The 7,024-nt window shown below is 40.0% G+C and overlaps 1 pseudogene; it reads left to right on the forward strand.

Moving 5' to 3' along the window:
- Nucleotides 1-5,447: 5,447 nt before the first annotated feature.
- Nucleotides 5,448-6,451, forward strand: LOC119542237 (annotated as a pseudogene).
- The last annotated feature ends 573 nt before the right edge of the window (nt 6,452-7,024 follow it).

Consider the following 7,024-nt stretch of genomic DNA (forward strand, 5'->3'; position numbering starts at 1 on the left):
AGTAACTTGCCACCTAACTTGCATCTTGTAAATTGCAGTCAAAATTTAAACTGATGCTTGTTAAATTCCAGAACCTATATATTAACTATTCCACTGTGCTGCTAACATAGAGCTAGGTTCTCATTTTGGACATCCACAAGCTAGGAGGGAGGCAAGTGATACTCAGTGCAACCCTTCAAAGCGCAAACTTAGGGTACATGAAAGATCCTTCCGTCTAAGGGGCAATCCATGCCTCAAGGCCTAGAAGAAGGTATCTGGGGGACAATTTGAGTTTAAAGCTTTCTTCCCTAATTCAAACCTTGAACACTTAGTTTTTTTATTACATTAACGTTAACAATGATGGGAGTTGTATTTTAGGTATGAGTTAATGCTGATCGTGACAACCGCTGATCATATGAGTAGCTCCTGAGAATAACAATACTTTCTGCCAGGAAAATGGGTAGTTTAGAAACCCAGTAATTTTGGTTAAGTTTGGAAACAATAGCATATATTCTTTGAATTGCTCTGTAAATTCAACAGAAGGAGTGGAAATGGAACCACCCCACTGCTTAAAAGTCCCAGCATTGATGGAATTTGGTGCCTAATCTAAGGCAGGGCTCAGGAAACATCTTTTATTGTTTTTATTAGAGGTCCCACAGAAAGAAACAGAACAATCAGAGATGTTTTTGTGTACAGTGAAAAGTATCAAAGGCTCTCTGTCTTTCAAGTATGAGTAGACATTGGAGACAATGATACTAAACTAACAAGTGGAAGTGAGAAGGGGAAAATAAAAACTATTAGCTTTTTATTATATTACTCACATACATGAATAAAGATCTAATTATTATAAGGGGGTTTAAGTTGAGGCTGGACACTAAAAAATTGATAGTTATGGTTATAGTGAAGGTGATGGTGATTATGGTGGGAATGGTGGGAATGATAGAAGCAGAATTCTCAAGCCAAGTCACAGGGACTTTAAAAAAGTAATTCAGCAGTTGATTGTACAACATGGATGATTGTATGCTATGTAAATACATAGCAACAAAACTGAATTAAAACAAAAAAGTAGTTCAGTCCTCAGGATGTTGCTAAGGAAACAAAACTCTCACAGTTTCAAGCACCCAGAAACGTTGAAACAGTTTTTTCTCAATAGAATACCAACAAATTATGAAGATTTTGATGACCAGATGGGCACAGTATTCATTAATATCTAATATCCCACTAAGGACCTAGAAAATGATTACTTTTACATTTATATTATTTTATTGTCATATCCCAGGCTGCATACTCAATTTTTCTTTTTCCTTATTATTCTGAAGTTTTGGGGAATCTAGTCAGGATCTAAAATTGGCGTTGCTGCTGCTTTTTGCAATGGGAATAAAATAGTATCAGTTTGGATATTGGTCCTTTTGGCCATAGAGTATAGTGAAGTCACCACCAATGATCAGTTCTGGGACATGTAACAAAGCCTAAATAAGAGGTGTAAACTGGAGTTAGAGGTTGGGAAAGCCAAAACCCAGCCTTTTTAGTAAAATGAAAGTCAGAACATGACTGAGAGTGAAAGCCAGATAAAGACATCAGGATTTATTAGATCCTAGTAGGTCAAGCTGTAATGTCCTAAAGTTAAGATACAAACCACTTGATTTAGGCCCAGATGAAATTTTATGGTCTATATGAATCCTACAAGTACCACTTCCAGAGCCTGGTATCTGATATTACTGCTTCCAGGAGGAATGCAGCCACACCACTACTGTTATTGATGACTGTTCTCATTGAGAATTCGATCTCACATCTTATACTTTTTCCAAGCCATTTACATCCTAGGCTAACAAGGCCACCCCATCTTTCCTACTACTCCCACACACACCTAAACCCTTATTTAACCAGGACATTGGAAAGCATGTCTCTTAACTGATCATCTTAGCCTTGTCTAGCTTCGCAGGAACCACAATGTGTGTCTGACCTTAGGTTAGGAATGTATAATGAAGTTCAAGCCCATCATTGTACAAACATTGAAACTGAGGCAGACAAAAAGAATTTATATTTCTAAAGCAATTAATTAATGACCAATGCCTTTAATACGTATTTCTGAGTTGATCTTTCTAGCAATTCTAGAAGATGAATGCAGTAAATGTTATTACTCTAATAATATAGAGACTTTATTTTGCATCTTGTAGATAGTAAAACCAGGACTTAGATTTTGGTCTTTTGATTTCAGGTTTAGAGCCTTTTCTTGGTGTGGTGGAATGAAAACTTATCTGAGAGCACAGTGACCAGGTTGGATCCCGGTCTGTGGTTCTCCCAAATCACCTCTATACCACAACACCACACATCAAATCAGCTGCTTCGGTGCTAACTGGAAACTTGCTAGAAATGAAAATTCTCAGGCCCTTTCCCATCCCTACTAAATCAGAAACTTCCCAGGAGAAATTGATTATCTGTATCTCAATAAGCTATCCACATAATTCTGACTCATGTTAAAGTTTGAGAACCACTGCCACATATATTATTATTGTAAGGCTTTTTACATTAAGTCATCACAATGATGAAATAGTTTTTGTTTTAATAACTATGTCTGGCTTCTGGAAGGAGAATTACATATTCATATATTTGGCCGAACTCTTAATTTATTTTAAATATCTATGATACAGTTATGGTATTTTATGATACAGTTTTGATAGTAACTTTAAGTTTCCCCTTAACAAATAATTTATTATGATGATCTAAGGGGGAACACTTAGTGTAGCTCAAGTTTAGTTACAATTTTTCTTCTCCCAGTTTGCTTGTCCTCCACTATTTATTATCACTGTTTCCACTGGGTATTGCCTTCTTGCTTTTGGCCCCTTATTAATCACAAAAAAATTTCTTAATCTTTGTTTAAATAACAAACTTCCAACAATTGATTTCCACAAAGAGTTTTTCTATCCATGAAAGCATTATGCAAAATAGTAGCTTTTTGCTTTACTTAACTGAAAGAATATTTTCTTTTTTTGTCCTTCCCTTTCTTTCTTCTCTTACTGCATTTTCTTTCTTTCTCTCTTTCTCCCTTACATGTGTTTCAAAAAACACATGTATAGATATGGACTTCCAGGGAAAGTGGCAGAGTAGGGAGCCCCAGGACTCAGTCCTTCCACCAAAACAACTATTAAACAGGCATGAACTGTCTGAAACAACTATTTTGAAACTCCAGAGGCCAGAAGAACACCATACAGCATCCAGGGAAGAGGAAGAGGAAGAGGCTGATGAACAACAGTAAAGGACAGTATATTACTCTCTCTGGGTGGCAGCTAGTGGTGCCCATCACCCATTCTCATGGCAGTGCACCTTGGGATCCAGTCCCTAGCTAGCTTGCTGGTGACAGAAAGGGACATAAAAATCCTCTCCCCAAGAACAGAGATGGGCATGGCTGATCACTGATCACAGCTTTTGATTAGCAAATTCTGATCACTGGGAACCCAGCTCTGAAGGCAGCTATTCTTTTAACCTACCCTGGACAAAGGCAGCAGCAGACACTCTTTCAACCCACCATGGACATGGGTGGAGGTGGTAGAAATTTAAATATGCAGGACTTCCGCAGGGCTGCTGGGGAGAGTTAGCTGAAGGCCTGCATTTGGTGGCCTCAGCTTTGAGCAGCCATCAGAGAAGTTTTGGTGCCCTTCCTCATTCCCTCCCCAGGGCATGCTGGAGCTGTCCTGTGTCTCCTTCATGGGTCCCTGGCCCTATTTTGGCTGGGAAACACTGATTTGGGAGAGTCCACTCTAGGGTGACACTCAACTCAGAATTTGCCTTTCAGGCAAATGCAGCTTGAGACAATCAAAGGTGTATAAAAAACCATACAGAAAAACAATCTGGGACAAAGGCCTGCTGGCTCCAAACATCCGGGGGTGGGGGTGGGGGTGGGTCATTCTCCTCAGGAACAGAGGGGACAACCAAACTCCTGTAAACAGGAGAACTAAACAAAAACAAAAAAACCCAAGCAAAAGGCCAGGACAACACAGAGGCTCTGAAAGACAGGGAAAACCCTGCACACCACATTCACCTTTGGCAGACCTTCCTGATTGGAGGGATAAAGCTAAAAAAATTTCTGTCCTATCACCAGCTATTTACAAAACCAAAAGACAGACGTCTCAGGGAATAAATCCCTGAGTTAACATGGGATTTATTAAATACTGAAATTTATAGTGTGCAACAAGAGTACAAGAAAAATAAGGAAACAGAAAATGGTTGCCCATCCAAAGAAAGAGGATAAAATTATAGAAACCACAAATGAAGAAGACAAAAATGTGGACATACTGAACAAAGACTTGAAAAAAAAACCTTAAAAATATGCAAGAAGATAAAAGTAAGTACAGAAAAAGAACTGAAGGACAGCAGGAAAGCAGTGAATGAACAATATGAGAGTCTAAGTAAAGAGATAGAAATTTTGAAAAGGAACCAAACAGAACTACTGAAGTTGAAGACCACAATAACCGAAACAAAAAATGCCCATGGAGGCTTCAAGAACAGATTGGAGCTGGCAAAAGAATGAATCAGTGGATTAGAAGACGACACACTTGAAGTGAGTCAGGCTGATATGCAGAAAGAAAAAAAATATTAAGCAAAAACAGCCTAAGACAGCTATGAGACACCGTCAAGCACACCAAATGTATGCATTATGGGAGTGTGACAAGGAGAAGAAAGAGAGAAAGTGGCAGAAGAAATAGTCAAAGAATAAAGTAGATGACTTCCCAAACTTCGCAAAAGATGTGAATATACATATTCAAGAAGCTCAGAGAACATCAAACCAGATAAACATGAAGAAAAATATACTCTGTCATATATTGATCACACCGTTGAATGCAAAGGACACGGAGAGAGTTCTGAAAGCCGTAAGAGAAAAGCAAAGCATTATGTAAAAGGGAGTCCTGATTAGATTGAATGCTCATTTCTCAGGAGGTAAGAAGGCAGTGGGTTGAAATATTTGAAGTACTGAAAAAAAAAAAAAAAAAAAAGAAGAACAACTGCCAGACAATAATTTTATATCCAGCAAGACTCTTCCTAAAAAGAGGGAGAGAGCTGAAGGAACAAGATAGTAACATTGGCGGAGTGACAGTTTCCTCCAGGTGGGAGCCAGCGGCAGTGGTGGCATTGGTAGCACCGCCCTAATTCGCTGCACCCCTTTTTCAGTCTGCGATGTTGCTGCAAAAGCGAGGCAGCAGCGACCACCCAGAAACAAGTGGCCCAGCCTGGTAACTGTGCAAACCCGCTCATAAACTCGCTCATAAACTGTGGCCTGGCAAAAAGAAACCCGATTGAGAGGTGGCGATCAGGCTCTCCTCTGATGATTTTGGACCCTGTAACAACGAGAAAGAGCCTCCGTTTTCCATTTCCTGCCACCCTCCTCTGCAGCCTTGCTTCGTGGATGGGCCAGGGGCCCTTGTGCTCCCAGAGGTGTTGGGGCTTGGCCCCAGCCAATTTCGTCTCTCAGGATGGCGAGCAGCAGCAATTCCAAGGCCAAATTGATTGTCAGAGGGAAATATAAACTGGTATGGAGACCAGATAAATGTCCTCTAGGACATTTATCTGGTGATCATCATCACCAACGGTGAGGAAATGGCAGTGAAACTAGAATCTCAGAAGGCCAGGAATCCCCAGTTGCTGTATGAGAGCAAACTCTGTAAGATTCTTCAAGATGGGGTTGGCATCTTCCTGACATGGTATGGTCAGGAAAAAGACCACAATGTGCTAGTCATGGATCTCCTCAGTCCCAACCTCCAAGACCTCTTCAATTTCTGCTCAAGAAGGTTCACAATGAAAACTGTACTTACGTTAGCTGACCCGATGATCAGTAGAATTCTATGTGCATACATACAATTTTATACACAGAGACATTAAACCGGATAACTTCCTAATGGATATTGGGCATCACTGTAATAAGTTATTCCTTATTGATTTTGGTGTGGCCAACAAGTACAGAGACAACAGGACAAGGCAACACATACCTACAGAGAAGAAAAAAATCTCACTGGCCCTGCCCTATATGCTAGCATCAAAGCACATCTTGGTATTGAACAGAGTCGTCGAGATCACATGGAATCATTAGGATGTGTTTTGATGTATTTTAATAGAACCAGCCTGCCATGGCAAGGACTAAAGGCTGCAACAAAGAAACAAAAGTATGAAAAGATTAGTGAAAAGATGTCCACTCCTGGTTAAAGTTTTATGAAAAGGGTTTCCTGCAGAATGTGTTATGCTCTTAAATTATTGTTGTGGGCTGCGCTTTGAGGAAGCCCCAGATTACATGTATCTGAGGCAGCTATTCTGCATTCTTTTCAGGACCCTGAATCACCAACATGACTACATATTTGATTGGACAATGTTAAAGCAGAAAGCCGCACAGCAGGCAGCCTCTTCCAGTGGGCAGAGTCAGCAGGCCCAAACCCCCACAGGCAAGCAAACTGACAAAACCAAGAATAACATGAAAGGTTTCTAAGCATGAATGACTGACAGAAGAAGCAGAGCAGATGATCGGAGCAGCGCATGTTTCTCCCAAAATCTAGAAATTCTAGTTCATATGTACACTAGTCAGTGGTTATGGACAACCATTTACTTGGTGTAAAGAACTTAATTTCAGTGTAAACTGGCTCTGCACAGCATTGGTAATGCTGTATCCTGAGCTGTAGCTGCTGCAATTGTGAATATTAACTGGACATGGTGTATAGTTTTCTATTGCATTTTTTCAAGAGCAAAAGTTAACTAAATGGTTGACACACACAAATTGGTGGAGAAATTGTGCATATGCCAATTTTATGTTAAAACTTTATTTGAACTATACTGCTTTGAGATCTCATTTCAGAATGGCATGAACAGTCTTCAGCCACAGTTGTGATGGTTGTAAATTCTCACAATTGTGCATTCTTAGGGTTTTTCCATCCCTGGGGTTTGCAAGTTGTTCACTTAAAACATTGTTAAAGTGGTTGGCTTCTTGTTTGCAAGCCCGCTGATATGGTAGCAACCAAAGATTCCAGTGTTTGAGCATATGAAAGACTGCCTGCTTACCTGTGCT

This window comes from Choloepus didactylus, chromosome 8 (genome assembly GCF_015220235.1).
Source record: "Choloepus didactylus isolate mChoDid1 chromosome 8, mChoDid1.pri, whole genome shotgun sequence".
NCBI classification, from domain to species: domain Eukaryota; kingdom Metazoa; phylum Chordata; class Mammalia; order Pilosa; family Megalonychidae; genus Choloepus; species Choloepus didactylus.